The sequence below is a fragment of the Pogoniulus pusillus genome, chromosome 39, assembly GCF_015220805.1.
Source record: "Pogoniulus pusillus isolate bPogPus1 chromosome 39, bPogPus1.pri, whole genome shotgun sequence".
NCBI lineage: Eukaryota > Metazoa > Chordata > Aves > Piciformes > Lybiidae > Pogoniulus > Pogoniulus pusillus.
In genome coordinates, this window is record NC_087302.1 from 5,632,420 (window position 1) to 5,652,154 (window position 19,735).

General features: G+C 52.2%; 1 long non-coding RNA gene across 1 annotated transcript; it reads right to left on the reverse strand.

Annotated features, from left to right (window-relative positions):
• Positions 1 to 6,936: 6,936 nt before the first annotated feature.
• On the reverse strand, positions 6,937 to 12,721 carry LOC135191499 (uncharacterized). The gene is made up of 2 exons (XR_010308833.1): positions 12,496 to 12,721; positions 6,937 to 7,408 (listed from the first exon to the last, which is right to left on the reverse strand). It is a non-coding gene; the product is annotated as an uncharacterized LOC135191499 (long non-coding RNA).
• Between the last annotated feature and the right edge of the window lie 7,014 nt (positions 12,722 to 19,735).

The window sequence follows — 19,735 nt, forward strand, 5'->3', positions numbered from 1 at the left end:
GTCTAGGCTGGATGTTAGGAGGAAGTTGTTGTCAGAGAGAGTGATTGGCACTGGAATGGGCTGCCCAGGGAGGTGGTGGAGTGGCTGTGCCTGGAGGTGTTGCAGCCAAGCCTGGCTGGGGCACTTAGTGCCATGGTCTGGTTGCTTGGCCAGGGCTGGGTGCTAGGTTGGGCTGGCTGAGCTTGGAGCTCTCTTCCAACCTGCTTGATCTTATGACAGCCTTTTCTCACTTCAGAATTATTCAGTGCTGCCTCTTCTTTTTTTTTAGTTCCATTTGTTTTCAGAAGAAGTAGATGAAAACTTAGATAACTGTGGAGTAACTGCACATAATCCATTGGTCACAGAAGAACAAATCCAACTATTTTCTCTTTGAAACTTCCCAAATGCTCTGATCAGTTCACAGCTCCTGGGAGCTGAGCTGTGCTGCTCGGTGGGACCTGGCTGCCAGGAGCCTAAAGCTGCCTAATCAACAGGAGCATCCTACACAGAGAGCATCTGAAGAAAATCCACAGCCACCAAGAGGACAAAGCAGTCAGGGAGCAAACTGATGAACAGGGCAGGCAGAAAGTGCCTGCTCTTACTACAGCACAGTTTCACTCCCCACTGCATCTCCACCTTCACTCAAACAGGATCATAGAATGGCTTAGGTTGGGAAAAACCTCCAAGATCATCTGCTCCAATCTCCCCCACCATGGGCAGGGACATCTCTCAACTAGACTCAGCTGCTCAAGGCCTCATGCAGCCTGGCCTTGAACACCCCCAGGGTGTTCAAGCCACAACTTCCCTGGGCAGCCTATTCCAGAGTCTCATCATTCGCCTACTGAAGAACTCCTCAGCTCCACTCTAACCCTGCTCTGCCTCAGCTTCAAACCACTCCCCCCTGGCCTGTCTCCAGGCACCCTCAGGAGAAGTGCCTCTGCAGCCTTCCTGTAGGATCCCTTCAGCTACTGGAAAGCAGCTCTGAGGTTGCCCTGGAGTCTTCTCCAGGCTGAACACCCCTAGCTCCCCAAGCCTGTCCTCACAGCAGAGCTGCTCCAGCCCCTGCATCATCTTTGCAGTGGTCTCTGGACTCACTCCAACAGCTCTAAGTCCTTTTTATGCTGGGGATAGCAGAACTGGACACAGTATTTGAGATGGCAGGGGAAGGACCCAGCTATTGTGGTTTTCCCTTGCTGACACTCCTACCCATGGAGCACCTATGCACATGTGCTGGGGTTTTAGCATGGCAAGCAGAGGGAAGTCTCCCCCAACAGCTCCAGTCCGGCTTTGGGAAGCACAATGCTGATGTGCTGTGCAACCAGGGCTGCTCCATCAGGATCTGGCATCCTGGCAGCACTGAAAGCAGAAAATAAGCAACCTGCACAGCCTGATTGAACATTATGGAAAGCAGCTCTTTGTTGTTGCTGCTGCTTGCCTGCCTGCCAGGATCTCTTAGGTAGCTGGAAGTGCACCTCCACGTTTCATAATAGATGAGATGTAAAATTAATTTTAAAACAAACTATTAGCATCAAAGTGCTTCACTTGATCTCTGTAGAAAGATGCCCTCTGTGGCTGCTGCAGAGCTCAACCTGCCAGCAGATAACTCATAAAGGCTGCATTAGAGGAGAGCTGCACTTCCAACTCTCAAACACCAGTTGCAGGTTGTCAGCCTCTCCTTATCTACCAGTTATCAACTCAGAGAAGAGCAATCCCTTATCTAACATCTGAAGTTCCACCTAAACGTGAAGAGGAATTTCTTTAAGGGTGACAGAGCCCTGGAGCAGGCTGTCCAGAGAAGTAGTGAAGTCTCCATCTCAGGGCACTCAAAACTCGCCTGGATGTGTGTCCTGTGTGACCTTCCTTTGGTGAACCTGCACCATATATTCTAAGGAGTTCAGAGAGGAGGCAGGGCAGGGCTGATCCTGGACCCTCTAAGATGAGGAGTTTAGAGAGGAGGCAGGGCAGGGCTGATCCTGGACCCTATATTCTGAGGAGTTCAGCAAGGAGACAGGGCAGAGCTGATCCTGTACCTCTATATTCTGAGGAGCCCAGAGAGGAGGCAGGGCAGGGCTGATCCTGGACCCTCTAAGATGAGGAGTTTAGAGAGGAGGCAGGGCAGAGCTGATCCTGTACCTCTATATTCTGAGGAGCCCAGAGAGGAGGCAGGGCAGGGCTGATCCTGGACCTCTATATTCTGAGGAGCCCAGAGAGGAGATAGGGCAGGGCTGATCCTGTACCTCTATATTCTGAGGAGCCCAGAGAGGAGGCAGGGCAGAGCTGATCCTGTACCCTATGTTCTGAGGAGCCCAGAGAGGAGACAGGGCAGAGCTGATCCTGTACCTCTATATTCTGAGGAGCCCAGAGAGGAGGCAGGGCAGAGCTGATCCTGTACCTCTATATTCTGAGGAGCCCAGAGAGGAGGCAGGGCAGAGCTGATCCTGTACCCCATACTCTGAGGAGCTCAGGGAGGAGGTGGGGCAGGGCTGATCCTGTACCTCTATATTCTGAGGAGCCCAGAGAGGAGATAGGGTAGGGCTGATCCTGTACCTCTATATTCTGAGGAGCCCAGAGAGGAGGCAGGGCAGAGCTGATCCTGTACCTCTATATTCTGAGGAGCCCAGAGAGGAGACAGGGCAGAGCTGATCCTGTACCCTATATTCTGAGGAGTTCAGTGAGGAGGCAGGGCAGGGCTGATCCTGTACCCCATACTCTGAGGAGCTCAGGGAGGAGGTGGGGCAGGGCTGAGCTGCTCACACCCCTCGTTCTTGGCTCGAACCAGAGGTAGCCTCATGCAAAAAAGATGAATTTCCAGTCCTTAGTCACTGCAGCCCCTCTGTTCATACATGTCTGACTGATACCCTGGATTATACTGCTAAGAATTAATTTCAGAAGCACAATCCCAGCCTATAAACTGTGCTGCTTGTTTTCAGATGCCATCATTTAGAGAATGTTCAAGGGAATTGTAAAACAGGATTCACTTTATGATGCGGATGAAGCTGGCACTGAATTCTAAATGAGCTGGGTACCGCATGCTAAATTGTGTCAGCAACACCTCAGTGAGCAGAAATATGAGCTCCTCTCTGTCTCTTTGAGACACCTCTCCTTGAGTGATCCATAGAGTGGCATCCTTATCAAGCCAGACAGAACAGCCTCAGATTTTATGACAAATCTGTCAGCTGTGCTGGGTTTGAGATACGTCTGCGGCGGGCTGCAGGCAGCAGGTGTAACAAGGATGTGGTCCCTCAGATCAGCACTTGCCAGAGTTGTACTTCAGATAATATATTAAAACTAGCTCAACTAATTTTTTTTATTCCCTGCTCTTCCCTGCAGAGATCAGCAGCCAGTGGAGTGCTCAAGGCTGAACACTTCAGAGCTCAGTGTCCTCCCTGCTTCATTGCCACGATGAGGTGAGATGCTCTTCCTCAGCCCCTGCCCATCCCTTCTGGAAGCCTGTTTCCTGTGTTACAGGTAACCAGCAGCATCCACATGAACACCACAGCTGAGGAAGTCAGGCTGCAGTTCTGACCTTGTGTGTAAACTGATCTGCAAGCAGTGGTCACAGGGGTGATGAAATGGAGCCCCTACAATGGCCCAACTCTGCCTTTCCCCCAGGGCTGCACATCTCCCAAGCACTGACACACTCAGAATGGAGGTTGGAAGGGACCTCTTAAGATAGAATCCAAACTCCCTGCCAAAAGAGGATCACCAAGGGCAGGTCACATAGGAACACATCCAGATGTGTCCAAAGAAGGAGACTCCACAACCTCCACAGCAGCTGAGTCTTTTTGTCATCATAGAAGCAGCTCTGCTCTGAGGCCAGGCTGAGAGAGTTTGGGCTCTGCAGCCTGGAGGAGAGAAGGCTTCCAGGACACCTTGGAGTCACCTTCCAGGATCTGAAGGGGGCTACAGCAGGGCTGGGGAGGGACTACTGACAAGGTCTGGTAATGACAGGAGGAGGAGGAGGAATGGGTTTGAAGTGGCAGAGGGGAGACTGAAAGTGAATGTTAGGAAGAGTTGTTTGCAGTGAGGGTGGTGAGATGCTGGCACAGGTTGCCCAGGGAGGTTGTGGAGCACAGAAGCACCCAATGTGATCGAAGATTGGGCAATTCTGTGCTCCACAACCTCCCTGCAGGTGTTCACAGCCAGATGGAACAAGGCCTTGAGTGACCTGTTCTAGTGGGAGGTGTTGGAATTGGCTGAGCTTGGAGGTCCCTTCCAATCTAAACCATTCTATGACAGAATGGTTTTGGTTGGAAAAGACCTTTAAGATCATTGAGTCCAACCATTCTCTGACTCTGACAAGTCTGAGGCTTAAACCATGCCCACATCTCAGGAGGTTGAAACTGGCTGAGCTTTGAGGTCCCTTCATTCATCTTTGTAGCCCCCACTGGCCATTAATATATCCTTGTGTGCCCTGAACTGAGGAGCCCCTGATAATAAGATGCACAAACTGGGAACCAGGTACCCAAACTGGGGAGCCCCTGAGAAGCAGCTGTACAACTCCCCCCCAGGAACCGCTGTGCTTCCTAGCTCAAGAATCTGCAACACTCCACCTTCTCAGAACAAGAAAGAGCACAAGTGCTAAAAATAGGACCAGCTCACAAGCACTAAGTCTCTGTTTACTCAAACCACTCTCCTGTCAGGATCTGTGCCTTGCTCAGCTGTGCAGAAGTAATCAAAATGGTACCTTGCATCCGTCAAAAGATCTGAGAGCACAGCAAGTTTGGACTCTTGAAGTTTGTGCACCCAGCCATGGAAAGAAATAGGTGATTGCACCTGGCATGAAAGAGAGAGACTGTGCTTAGGAAGACGTCGACCTGAAGTACCAGGATAGAAGGAACTGATAAAAGCAGTGTGTGCCTTCACTTTGTTTCATCTCTCCTTCCCCTCACTGCAGCTTGATAGACCCAGAGCCACGGCGCGCTGGGATCTCGCCGCCGCTGACACGCGCTTGATGCGGCGCTTGGGCTTCACCCAGCGCAGGGGAGGATCTTAAAAGAGCATATTTTATTATCCCCTCAATAGAAAAAGCAGTGTGGTCAAAATAGCAACTGCCAATTTGCAGGACAGTGTGGGTTCCAAGCTGTCTGTTATTTACGTTCGAATGGGAACGGGAGGGAAGAGATGACAAACACAGGCGGCAGCTACGAGGAGCATCCAGACGGAAAGGCATTATTAGCAAACATTCATTTAGCAGAGGCAACTACTGCTGCTGCAGCCTGGGGAGGAGGTTGGACAGAAAGTGAGCTTGGAACAGGAATACCTCAAATGAAAAGGCAGAGAAGGAAAATGAGGAAGGGAAAATATCGCTGGTGCGGCTGCATATGGCAGCGAGCACTGTGCCAGGGCTGGGATTCCTTCATCCACCAAGATGAGCTGAGTTCTGCATCCAAACATCACAATTAACTCAGTGAGTGTCCCTCTGGGATCTGGGAGTTAGGAAAATCAGACTTCAGACCTTGCCTGAGGCAGGGCATCACTGAAAGCCAAGTGCCAGGTGCAGAGAGTTGTGCACTGACCCTGGGGCTTCATAGAATCAACCAGGTTGGAAGAGACCTCCAAGATCATCCAGTCCAACCTAGCACCCAGCCCTGGCCAACCAACCAGACCATGGCACTAAGTGTCCCATGCAGCCTCCTCTTAAACACCTCCATTGACAGTCCAACCTAGCACCCAGCCCTATCCAGTCAACCAGACCATGGCATCTCCACAGAACCTTCAGCCTGCCTCCCACGAGTGAAAAACCAAACAGAACTCAACCTCTTCCTCAGGGAAAGCCAAATGGGTGCTTCCTGGAGCACAAGCTGCTCTTGGTATGCACTGCCTCCACCTTTCTCTCTCTCCTACAATCAAAAGTGAAGCTAGGACACAAGGACCCAACCCTTAACTGCTTCCTGTCCACCACTCAAACCACACGAGATGCTTTGATGAGGAAGCACTGGAAGAGGCCACCACCACCTCAGCATGCCTCTTTTGGCCCATGTGCCCTCTGCCAGCCCCATCCCACTGCCTCCTGCCCTCAGACCAACAATTGCCATCATGAACACAAAGCCTGCACCCACACATCCCACTCTAGATCCTGGTGCAACTGTCTGCCCTTCACTGCTCTTCCTCCTCCTGTCAGAGGGCCAGTGACACTAACAAGCACACTCAGAGGGGGGTTGGTGCCAATTAACAATTTTTTCATGAGCTTAATTAGGGGACACACGTTTGGAGTCACAGCAAAGAACAGAGTGACTGGAGAATTGATTCAGAGCTCTGGAATGCATCACTGTCAGTGCTTGGGATTCAGCTGGGCAGATGTGGCTTAACAAACAGAGCAAGAGCCTGACCTTACCCTGGCTAAATGAGGCTGAGGCACAAGGAGAGGCAGCTACATGGCACACATCTCCCTGTCAACACCAAAGCCCTCTGATACACAGGGAAATGCATATAAAAACATCACTCCCCCACTTCGTTCTTGGGTTGGCACCTGCCATGCAGCAGCACAAGAATGTGCTCGAGTGCACCTGAGCAGGACAAACTCCCTCCTTGTCTTCTCCTAGAATCATAGAAACAAGCAGGTTGGAAGAGAGCTCCAAGCTCAGCCAGCCCAACCTAGCACCCAGCCCTGCCCAACCAACCAGACCATGGCACTAAGTGCCCCAGCCAGGCTTGGCTGCAACACCTCCAGGCACGGCAACTCAAAACAGAAGGATGAGAACAACCAGCCTGCTGTACCTTAGGCAGTTCAGTCTCAGTCTCCTAGACTCTTAGATGCAAAAGACAAACGTTTTGGGGACATCATTCAACCAGAGGTAGGTTCCTATGTGTAAGGAGCAGATCTTGACATCGCCCAGAGCATGAGGCACCAGGCTTACTGCTGCCAGAGCCAGCTGCAGGAAGGCTTTGCAAGGCAGATGAGATGATGCAGCTCCAGCCACAAGTCAGCCAGTGCACATTGCCAGAATTCAGCCCTTCTTGTTACTTAAGAGCTGAGGTGCCCAGTTTGAGTTCCCAGCTATCACAACCTCCTCCTGTTCAGTAGCTTCACCCCTAGCAGACAATCCTTTCTGCTTATCAGAGCAGACACATTGCTTCAGAAACCATCAGCTGAGCACTGCCCAGGCCAGTGCTATCTCCCTGGCATACATTCAGACTACTCTAGGCCTCCTGAAGTGCCAACATTATGCACACTCTTTGCTCTCAAGTTAACCCCAGCAGTTCTCAAAGGAGAGGGGAGCAACTAAAAGGTGTTTTGAAGTCACCTGTGTTCAAAGGCCCTGTCACTAGGCACTCGAGCCAGAGCTGGTGTCACTGCAGATCAAAGCTCTGACACCTTGAACCGGATGTTTGGAGAAGCAGCTGAGGCTTGACTTGCTTTTTCTTAGTGCAACACAGAGTGTGGCAGCAGGAGATGGAGAAACCCAGAGGTACCACATGAGCTTTGCTGCAAAGAAAAGCAGAGATGAAAAGTTCTTGCTGCAGAAGGGAAAGCAAAGCCAGCATCTCCCTGCCTCCTCCATCTCCCCTCTGCATTGTAACTCAGGCTTTCATTACAGTGGTCTCACTCTGACCTTGCCTCTGAAGGATGGTAACAAAACACACTGGAGCATGCTGCACAGATCCATGACACCTCTCAGCAACAGCATGGGCAGGAAGAAAAGCCCCAAGGTCTCTGATAGCAATCTCAGTATTTATGCAAGGGCTAAAATGAGTGGTTTCAAGCAACAAAGCCACATGAATGGAACAACTGACAGCAGGGGCTTGACAAAGAGAGGTCACCTCTAATGCAGCTGGGTCAGCAGATCTGAACCTGCTTCTATACTACCTCTACAGACCATGAGGGTAATCAGAAGCCACCTTCTTTTATCCAGTCTTCTGCTTCATAGATCTCATCACTGCCTTCTCTAAAGGGAGGAGATTAAATGGCTTGCCAACTTGAAATAGTTAGGTTAGGGTTGGAAGGGACCTTAAAGTTCAGCCAGTTCCAACCCCCTGCCATAGGCAGGGACACCTCCCACTAGAACAGGTCAATCAAGAACTCATCCAACCTGGCCCTGAACACCTCCAGGGAGGTTGTGGAGCACAGAAGCACCCAATGTGATCTCTGATTACATTGGGTGATTCTGTGCTCCACAACCTCCCTGGGGAACCTGTTTCAGCATTTCACCACCCTCCCTGTAAAGAACATACAGAAATACACCTGAAAACCTCAGGCTTCCACTGCCTTGACCCTGCATTGGCTTTGGCACCACCAAAACCTGGTAGCATTCTGTGAGTGCACTTTAAATGACTGCCCAGAGTTTGGGGTGACATGCTCCAAGTGCACAGCTCTGATGCACCCCTGCATTGCCCCACGCCTCCACCACTCTGAATCACTGCAATGGGGGAGCAGTTGGCAGTTGAGGGCAAGCAGGAGTAGACTGGAAGAAGTTCTTCAGTACAGGGGCAGGGAGAATGTGGAATAGGCTGCCCAGGGAGGCTGTGGATGCCTCCTCCCACAGGGGTCACAGATCACAGGATGTCAGGGGTTGGAAGGGACCTAAAGAGACCATCCAGTCCAATCCCCCTGCCACAGCAGGACCACACAATATAACACAGATCAGAGAGGAACACATCCAGACAGGCCTTGAAAGGCTCTACAGAAGGAGACTCCACAACCTCTCTGGGCAGCCTGTGCCAGGGCTGTGGGACCCTTCCAGGAAAGAAGTTCCCCCTTGTGTTGAGCTGGAACCTCTTCTGCTGCAATTTACACCCATTGCTTCTTGTCCTATCCCAGGGAGCAGTGAGCAGAGCCTGTCCCCCCTATCCTGGCAGCCTCAGATGTTTAGAAACATTTATCAAATCCTCTCTCAGTCTTCTCTTTTCCAGACTAAAAAGCCCCAGGTCCCTCAGCCTCTCCTCATCAGTCATGTCCTCCAGTCCCCTCATCATCCTCATCGCCCTCCAGTCCCCTCATCATCCTCATCGCCCTCCAGTCCCCCTCAGCATCCTCATCGCCCTCCAGTCCCCCTCAGCATCCTCATCGCCCTCCAGTCCCCCTCAGCATCCTCATCGCCCTCCAGTCCCCCTCAGCATCCTCATCGCCCTCCAGTCCCCCTCAGCATCCTCATCGCCCTCCAGTCCCCCTCAGCATCCTCATCGCCCTCCAGTCCCCCTCAGCATCCTCATCGCCCTCCAGTCCCCCTCAGCATCCTCATCGCCCTCCAGTCCCCCTCAGCATCCTCATCGCCCTCCAGTCCCCCTCAGCATCCTCATCGCCCTCCAGTCCCCCTCAGCATCCTCATCGCCCTCCAGTCCCCCTCAGCATCCTCATCGCCCTCCAGTCCCCCTCAGCATCCTCATCGCCCTCCAGTCCCCCTCAGCATCCTCATCGCCCTCCAGTCCCCCTCAGCATCCTCATCGCCCTCCAGTCCCCCTCAGCATCCTCATCGCCCTCCAGTCCCCCTCAGCATCCTCATCGCCCTCCAGTCCCCTCAGCATCCTCATCGCCCTCCAGTCCCCTCAGCATCCTCATCGCCCTCCAGTCCCCTCAGCATCCTCATCGCCCTCCAGTCCCCCTCAGCATCCTCATCGCCCTCCAGTCCCCTCATCATCCTCATCGCCCTCCAGTCCCCACAGCATCCTCATCGCCCTCCAGTCCCCTCAGCATCCTCATCGCCCTCCAGTCCCCTCAGCATCCTCATCGCCCTCCAGTCCCCTCAGCATCCTCATCGCCCTCCAGTCCCCTCAGCATCCTCATCGCCCTCTGCTGGACTCTCTCCAGCAGATCCCTGTCCCTCTTCACCTGGAGAGCCCAAACCTGAACACAGCACTCAAGTGTTCAAGGCCAGGCTGGATGAGGCCTCAAACAGCTGTATCTAGCTGAGAGGTGTCCTTGCCCACGGCAGGAGGTTAGAGTAGATGATCTCTGAGGTCCCTTCCAACATAAACCATTCTGTGACTCCCTGAAATTCAGACTATGCCATCTAGAATGAGAAGAGCTTCACTGCTTGCTAACCCTGGGTGCAGAGACAGCATTTCTCCCTTTGAGTTTGGGGGGGGGGGGGGGGGGGGGGGGGGGGGGGTTAAATGCATTCTCCTTTTCCCCACCCAAATCTAACAAACACTGAGGGAAGGTTAAGGTCAGAACTAGATGGATTCTCCAAGCTAGCAGCCTGGAAATATTCAGGGAATGAAATCAGCAGAACTGAAGGCAGCTCTAATAGCTTTCATCTGTTATGTTTGCCTTCTTCCACTAATCTAATGCCTGTGTTTTTGTAGCAGAGGAGTTAAACATAACTTCTTTTTCTTCCCAGATTTATGAGTAATATGCAGCAAATGGGGCAGATCACTCAGGCAAACAGGAGCTTTTTCAAGCCTCAGAAACATTCATCTTGGATTAAGGGAAAAAAAAAAAGAGAAGGGAAAAGAAAAGTCCTGTGTGGGATTTCTCACCACTGCCACAGCCCTTGTGTGAGCAGAGCTATTGATCTCACCTTTAGAGCAGCAATTATAAGACATATATGCCATGTCAGTACTGTTGTTAATGAAACTTATCTCCTCCCTGCTCAGTATTCTGCTGATTTTCTTAGCAGGAGAACTGGAGGGAAGTTAAAAAAAAACCAATCAGGCTGCAGGTAGGAGCTGATGAGGCAGTGCAAGAGATAATCACAGTTCACAGGGTATCATTCACCTGAGAGGTCCCAAACTGCTGTGCAGTATTGGCATAGGCACACCAGGTTTAAAACAGTGGCAGGAAAGAGATGTGATTGAGGAGTTCTCAGCCCTTCCAGCTACTGCCCAAAATCCAGCAGGCAACAGAAGGTGCAGAATCACAGAATGGCTTCGGTTGGGAATGTTCTCAGAGGTCTAGGCTGGGTGTTAGGAGGAAGTTCTTCCCAAAGAGAGGGATTGGCATTGGAATGGGCTGCCCTGAGAGGTGGTGGAGTGGCTGTGCCTGCAGGTGTTTAAGAGGAGACTGAAGGAGGCACTTAGTGCCATGAGTTAGTTAATTAGAAGGGTTAGGTGCCAGGTTGGACTGGATGATTCTAGAGGTTGCCATCCCTGGAGGTGTTGCAGCCAAGCCTGGCTGGGGCACTTAGTGCCATGGTCTGGTTGATTGGCCAGGGCTGGGTGCTAGGCTGGGCTGGAAGATCTTAGAGGTCTCTTCCAACCTGCCTGATTCTATGACCTACTCCAACCTCCTGCCATGGGCGGGGACACCTCTCAACTAGACACACCTGCTTGAATACCCCCAGGCAGGAGGCAGCCACAACCTCTCTGGGCAGCCTACTGCAGAGTCTCACCACCCTTGTACTGAAGAAATTCTCTGCAGACTTCCAAGGCCTCTCCAGATGTGTTCCTGTGTGACCTGAGCTAGACTGTATGGTCCTGCTCTGGCAGGGGGGTTGCACTTGATCTCTTTGGGTCCCTTCCAACCCCTGACATCCTGTGAACCTGTGAATTTCTTCCTCAGCTCCAGTCCAACCCTGCTCTCTCTCAGCTTCAAACCATTCCCCCTTGCTCTGTCTCTAGACACCCTCAGGCAAAGTCTCTCTGCAGCCTTCCTGCAGGTATTGGAAGGAAAAGATATTGCAGACTACCCTCAGGTATTGCAAGGCAGCTCTAAAGTTCCTCCAGAGCCTTCTTCTCCAGGCTGAACCACCCCAGCTCTCCTCAGCCTACCCTCACAGCACAGGTGCTCCAGGAATCAAGTTGGCTTGTGGAGCTCTAGCAGTGCAAAGCTCCTCATTCCTGCACTGAAGAGCTGCGAGCAGGAGCCCTTCTCCCCGAGCTGAGTAACACTGCCAGGGATGGGCTTGGATTCAAATCAGGGATTCCTCCTCGTGCATTTAACAGCAGCTGTAGTATGGCCTGGAGTTCATGCACTATCTTCCCTCCAAGGATGAACCTTAGGCTGTCCTTCTGTGACCTACTCTGTGTTTCCAGCAGACTTACATTCAGCACATCCTGCTGGATTTGTGTGTCCTGCTCCTTCCTCCTCCTGATTCCTATTCATCTCTCTCCAGCCAACTTTCCAAAGTCAAACCAATGATGTATTACAGGAGACAACTGCATTTTCCACAGCAGCATGATTGCTGAACATCTCTGTCACCCACACAACAATTCCAGTGCTCCAGCAATATTAATGGATACATCCCTCAGGCAACACTAAAATAGCCCAGAGAACCTTCTGATGATGAGAAGCAGTTTATGGGGTGATCCATCAGAGCAGCAGCCTGAGACCCCCAGGTCTGACAGGCTCAGCAGGGAGCTGTGCCCAGCTGGAAGGGAATGTGCTCACAGCCTGTACTTTCCATTTCACCAGCAGCCTACAGCAGCAGGAGCCCTTTGGGAGGCACACATGTGGCATTCAACCCCTCTGTGCCACCAGAAGACAGAGCACCCCCCCCCAGCCAGCCACAGGTGCTACATCACTATTATTTCATAGAGACATTTGACTCCAGGGCAGACAAAAAAGCTCCAACACTTCTCAAATCATTTCTCCAACACCAACAAAGCCACTAGGGAAGGTCAGACAAGCAGACTTACCTTCCTTCAGAAGCGACTGCAAGGTCTTCATCCACCAACACAGAGCCTGCGTTCAGCCCCTGAAGGCTCCACCTCGGCAGGGCCACTGCTGGCTGCACATCCACAGACCTCACTCACACCTCCAGCTCTTCCTCAGCACTTTGCAGAGAGTTATTGCTTATTTTCAGCTCTGCTGGCTGAGGAAACCTCTCTCTGAGAGCTGCACTACTCCAACCGACACTCCAGCAGCACCCAGCCTCAGCCCCAGCCCCAGCTCCTGCCCGGTGCATCCTGGGGCAGGACAGCAGCTGAGGCTCATCAGCAATCAGCAGCACCTTCTAGAAGCTCAGGTTCTTAACTGACAGCAGCCAATTAACCACCTGTGCTTCAGAAAACTAAACAAGCACTCAGAGAAGCTCTTCCTTCTACCTTCCCCCTCCCTTCCCCCTCCCTTCCCCTTCCCTTCCCCCTCCCTTCCCCCTCCCTTCCCCCTTCCTTCCCCCTTCCTTCCCCCTTCCTTCCCCCTTCCTTCCCCCTTCCTTCCTTCCTTCCTTCCTTCCTTCCTTCCTTCCTTCCTTCCTTCCTTCCTTCCTTCCTTCCTTCCTTCCTTCCTTCCTTCCTTCCTTCCTTCCTTCCTTCCTTCCTTCCCTCCCTCCTTCCCTCCCTCCTTCCCTCCCTCCTTCCCTCCCTCCTTCCCTCCCTCCTTCCCTCCCTCCTTCCCTCCCTCCTTCCCTCCCTCCTTCCCTCCCTCCTTCCCTCCCTCCTTCCCTCTCCCTTCCTTCTCCCTTCCCTCTCCCTTATCATAGAATCGACCAGGTTGGAAGAGACCTCCAAGCTCATTCAGGCCAACCTAGCACCCAGCCCTAGCCAGTGAACCAGACCATGGCACTAAGTGCCTCATCAGGTCTTTTCTTGAACACCTCCAGCCATGGCAACTCCACCACCTCCCTGGGCAGTCCATTCTAATGGCAAATCACTCTCTAATCCCTCTCCTTTACCATAGAATCATAGAATCAAGTAGGTTGGAAGAGACCTCTAAGCTCATCCAGCCCAACCTAGCACCCAGCCCTGCCCAATCAACCAGACCATGGCACTAAGTGCCCCAGCCAGGCTTGGCTTCAACATCCCCAGGCACACAGACTCCACCACCTCCCTGGGCAGCCCATTCTAATAGCAAAACACTCCCTAACCCCTTCTCCCTTCCCTCTCCCTTCTAAAGCTGTGACATTAACCAGCACTGAAATTCAGGCATTATTTTGGATGCTGTTGTCATTATCAGTGCTTAGTTCAGAGGATGAGGCCAAGAAGTCAATGACCAAACGAGGCCATAAAAGCAGGTCAAGGAGAAACAATGCACTGAGGGGAAATTAAGAGAAAACTATCTGAGGTTTAGCAGCTTCTGGGCATAACAAGTAACAACCCTGAGCAGAAGGATGCCAAGCTTAGGAAAGTAGCTGAAACTCCCTTGGGGGAAAAAAAAAAAAGGAGAGCTCTTAAAAGCCCTAAAATGTATTAATTTTTATAAAGAAGAAAATGAGTTTAAATATTTACAGAATATGAAATAATTACTGCAAAGATTTGGGGGGGGGGGAGGGAAATTGTTAAACAAATAAAATGCCTATAAACAAATAAAATGCCTATAAACAAACACATTTCTCACTGAAATAAAAAGGATTATGGCAAAGCTTGCCTGTGAAAATTGATAACAGGCCTTACTCTTTATTTTCTCTCCATCCATTAAGAGCCAGCCATGTGCAGAAATTATTAGGAGCTGTAATATTTCAACCTGTGTTCTTAATCAGTCATTCAAATGAATGCAAAGCAGATGGAATGGAGCATATTTTCCTAAATCACACACATGTTAAAATGGTTAATTCAAGTTTTGGAGCTTGGAAGTAAAATATGTACTCCAGCCACAGTCCAAAGACTCATCTACTACTTTGGTATGGAACCACAGGCACGTACCACAGAGTCAGGAGATGTCTGGAGCATCTCTTGTGCCATGCTGTGGGTGAGTCTGGTTTTGGCAGCCCTCCTTTGGAAATGATTTGGTGGTAGATACTGGTAGAGAGTAGCTGAACATGAGCCAGCAGTGTGCCCAGGTGGCCAAGAGAGCCACTGGCATCCTGGTCTGCATCAGGAATAGTGTGGCCAGTAGGACAAGGGAGGTTCTTCTGCGCCTGTACTCAGCACTGCTCAGGCCACACCTCAAGTACTGTGCTCAGTTCTGGGCTCCTGAATTCGAGAGAGATGTTGAGGTGCTGGAAGGTGTTTGGAGAAGGGCAGCAAGGCTGGGGAGGGGCCTGGAGCACAGCCCTGGGAGGAGAGGCTGAGGGAGCTGGGGGGGTGCAGCCTGCAGCAGAGGAGGCTCAGGGCAGACCTCATTGTTCTCTACAACTACCTGCAGGGAGGCTGTAGCCAGGTGGGGTTGGGCTCTGCTGCCAGGCACGCAGCACCAGAAGAAGGGGACACAGCCTCAAGTTGTGCCAGGGCAGGTCTAGGCTGGATGTGAGGAGGAAGTTGTTGTCAGAGAGAGTGATTGGCATTGGAATGGGCTGCCCAGGGAGGTGGTGGAGTGGCTGTGGCTGGAGGTGTTACAGCCAAGCCTGGCTGGGACACTTAGTGCCATGGTCTGGTTGACTGGCTGCAAACCAAACAGCCCAGACCCAAGCAGCAAGCTGGGTACAACCCAAACAGCCCAGACCCATGCAGCGAGCTGGGTACAACCCAAACAGCCCAGACCCACGCAGCGAGCTGGGTACAACCCAAACAGCCCAGACCCAAGCAGCAAGCTGGGTACAACCCAAACAGCCCAGACCCATGCAGCGAGCTGGGCACAACCCAAACAGCCCAGACCCATGCAGCGAGCTGGGTACAACCCAAACAGCCCAGACCCATGCAGTGAGCTGGGTACAACCCAAACAGCCCAGACCCACGCAGCGAGCTGGGCACAACCCAAACAGCCCAGACCCACGCAGCGAGCTGGGTACAACCCAAACAGCCCAGACCCACGCAGCGAGCTGGGTACAACCCAAACAGCCCAGACCCACGCAGCGAGCTGGGTACAACCCAAACAGCCCAGACCCATGCAGCGAGCTGGGTACAACCCAAACAGCCCAGACCCATGCAGCGAGCTGGGCACAACCCAAACAGCCCAGACCCATGCAGCGAGCTGGGTACGAATGCAGCAGCCCAGCACGTCCCCGGCAGCAGCACCCAGGGAAGGAGCAGGAGCAGATGCACCACGAGGACAAACACAGCTCCCTCTCGCAGAGAGAGTCTGGCAAGAGCTCACATAAAGGCGTGAAGAAAGTTGCTGCCAGGATGTAAGAAAAAGCAGGGAGAAGACAGCTGGCCTCTGAGCACAAAGCAGCAGCTCTCACTCGAGCAGCAAGGCCAACAAAGCCTCTCCTCCCCCCAGCCCCCCCCCCCCCCCGACGCCCCTTCTGCTCCTTCCCCATTGATGGGAGCAGGCAGCCTCGCTGAAAGACTAACGAAGGTTTATGCAAACTGCTACTGACATTTGGAGGCCAATTAAGCATATGTGCATCCACCTATGCAAAGCAGGAGCGTGCTAAGCCGGGTAACGAGGCAGCCTCCTTGCGAGGGGCCAGGCTAGGACACCCTCCAGTGAAGCGAGTCCTGCCCGGGATGTGGTTGGGCGTGCAAAAGCTCCACTGCTGCAGCAGGGTGAGGCAAAGAGCCTCTCTCACCCAGCTGTGCCTCATCTCCTCCACACAAAGCAGCAGGAAAAAAGATGGGGAGTGGTAGCCTGGTAGGGAGGATCCATGGAGGAAATAGAAATCTTTCAGGATTGTTTTGGCTGTCACATCTGGGAGAGGAAGGCAGCAGCAGGGCACCAGGCACAGGATCACAGAATTCAGCACACAAGCAGAAATGCTCAGCATTGCCACACCTTTGAGTGCTGTGTCCAGCTCTGGGCTCCTCAATTCAAGAGAGATGTTGAGGTGCTGGAAGGTGCCCAGAGAAGGGCAGCAAGGCTGGGGAGGGGCCTGGAGCACAGCCCTGGAGGAGAGGCTGAGGGAGCTGGGGGGGTGCAGCCTGCAGCAGAGGAGGCTCAGGGCAGAGCTCATTGCTGCCTGCAGCTGCCTGCAGGGAGGCTGTAGCCAGGTGGGGTTGGGCTCTGCTGCCATGCACCCAGCAACAGAAGCAGGGGACACAGCCTCAAGCTGGATGTTAGGAGGAAGTTGTTGTCAGAGAGAGTGATTGGCATTGGAATGGGCTGCCCAGGGAGGTGGTGGAGTGGCCATGCCTTGGAGGTGTTGAAGCCAAGGCTGGCTGGGGCACTTAGTGCCATAGTCTGGTTGGTTGGGCAGGGCTGGGTGCTAGGTTGGGCTGGCTGAGCTTGGAGCTCTCTTCCAACCTGCTGATTCTAGGATTCCATGAACTGGAGAAGCAGAGCATGGACCTGCCCTCACCAGATTCAGGCCATCCCATGCTGCCCACTTTCAGATCTTCAATCATAGGTTGATAGAATGATTTGGGTTAGAAGGGACCTTAAAGATCATCCAGTTCCAACCCACCTGCCATGTGCGGGGACACCTCTGTGGAGTGGGATCAGAGTATTTCAATTGGCAGCTTTGGTTTGGACTGGTAACAGTTCTGGAGCCCTCAACACACGAAGGACATGGAACTGTTAAAGCAATTCCAGAGGAGGGCCAGGGAGATGCTCAGAGGGCTGCAGCAGCTCTGCTATGAGGACAGACTGAAAGAGTTGGGGCTCTGCAGCCTGGAGAAGAGAAGACTTCGAGGAGACCTTGGAGTGGCCTTCCAGGATCTGAAGGATCAGGGCTACAGGAAGGCTGGAGAGGGACTACTGACAAGCTCTTGTAATGACAGGAGAAGGAGGAATGGGTTTGAAGTGGCAGAGGGGAGATTGAAAGTGGATGTTAGGGAGCAGTTCTCTGCAGTGAGGGTGGTGAGACACTGGCACAGGTTGCCCAGGGAGATCATACTCTATGGTTCTGTGCTCCACAACCTCCCTGCAGGTGTTCAGGGTCAGGCTGGATGAGTCCTTGAGTGACCTGTCCTAGTGGGAGGTGTCCCTGCCTATGACAGGGGCTTGGAATTGGCTGAGCTCTCTTCCAACCTAACCCATTCTATGATTCTAAAGGAGAAGGACATTGCATTTCCCTTCATTTCCAAGCTCTTTAACGATCAGAAACACAAACCTTGCACTCCTCTTCCACTCTCACCAGGTCTGCTTTCTGCTCTGCAGACACTGCCATGTTCAGACACTCAAATGATAAGCACTGAGTGGTGATGGATGGAGATGAGCACTGTGAAAAACCGAAGCGAGGTGGGAAGGCTGCGTTAGGAAAAAACCAAAAGCAAGTCTGAAGGAAAGAGAAAAAGAAGTCTCCAGTGAAAACCAGAATTAAACATGCCACAATATTTCCTCCTGCTGCTGCTGTCAGAAACCCCAGACAGGCTCCCTTGCTGCAGAGGGGTTCAAAACCCACTGGAGATCACTTTGAAGGGACAGCTTTCTCCGTGCTGACAGATAGGCTTTTCACCAGAGTGTTGCTCTTCCATGGCAGCTTAAATTGATGTTTTGATCCACCTGCTCTCTTAAATCAACGTTTTAATTTAGTCTCACACCTGAAATTAATGTGCTCTAACTTGATGCTAATAGATCCACCTTAATTTAACTCCACTTATTGCTGCATCCTTCTCAGAGGTGTAGCTGCTCTTCTGGTTCAGCTCAAATGCAGGTTTCCTTCTCTGATGTTTCTAGATCTGTTTGTGTTAATTTCCTTGCAAATAAAATAAAAGCTTTGTTCATATTTTTAGTTGTTTGGGTTTAGTTTTGTTGTTGTTGTTTTCTTTTTGGTTTGGTTTGGGGTTTTTTTGTGTCCCTTTGCAGTTTGGTTTGCTCCTTGCCACAGCTGGCAAAAGCCACACAAGAGCAGTGCCACCAAATCAGGCCTCTCCCTCCAGGACCTGCATTCCCTTCTTGTTCCAAACCTTTTGTTTGACTTCAAAATATTTTCCTGCTGGTAAAATAAAACACATCCCAGGTGAGCTTGGAGAGGTAGGCAGACAATGGTAATGTGGCTCTTCTGCCTTGCAAAGCACTGTGCTGAAGGCTGTGATGACCACAGAATGGTCAAATAGTTTGAGTTGCAAAAGATCTTAAAGCTCAGCCAGTTCCAACCTCCTGCCACGGGCAGGGACATCTCCCACCAGCCAATGTTGCCCAGGGTCTCACCAAGCCTGGCCTTGATCACCTCCAGGGAGGTTGTGGAGCACAGAAGCACCCAATGTGATCAAAGATCAAAGATCACATTGGGTGCTTCTGTGCTCCACAACCTCCCTGGGCAACCTGTGCCAGTGTCTCACCACCCTCACTGCAAACAACTTCTTCCTAACATCCACTTTCAAGCTCCCCTCTCCCAGCTCAAAGCCATTGCCTCTCATCCTGTCAGTACAAGCCCCCCACCAATAGTCCCTCCCCAGCTCTCCTGTAGCCCCCTTCAAGTACTGGCAGGCTGCTCTAAGGCCTCCCTGGAGCCTTCTCTTCTCCAGGCTGAACAGCTCCAGCTCTCATCCTGCCCCCATAAGAGGGTGGTGGAGTCACCATCCCTGGAGGTGTTCAAAAAAGCCTGGATGAGGCACTCAGTGCCATGGTCTGGTTGACTGGATAGGGCTGGGGGATAGGTTGGACTGGATGAGCTTGGAGCTCTCTTCCAACCTGCCTGATTCTATGATTCCAAGTGCTCCAACCCTCTGATCACCTTCGTGGCCTCCTCTGGACCCTGGCCAACAGCTCCATGTCCTTCTTGTGTTGGAGGCCCCAGAGCTTGCTCACAGAACTATAGTGGATGCAGTGCTCCAGGTGAGATGTCCCAAGAGCAGAGCAGATCCGCGTTTGAAACCGGGACCCCCTTCCGCTAATCACGCAGCTGCAGACTCCAGCCAGCACCAAGCAAGTCCCCCCCCTTTGCCGGGATAAATCCATGGGCAGGAAGCCAGAGGAGCTGTGATAGCTGCAGTGGCTGAGAAGCTGCTCTGCTGTTTCCACATAAATAACCAAAGCCACCGACAGAAGGTTGGCTGCCTGCGTGCGTGCGCGGGGAAGCAGGCTTCAAACGGCGAGACGCAGAGGCAGAGCGCGAGGTCTGCAGGGGTTTTGTGATGGATTACGTTGCATGTTTGAACATAATACACATTAAGGCTGGAGACACTGCTGCTTTGAGGGGTGTGAAATTCCATCTAACGTGGCTTGTTTGCCTGACAC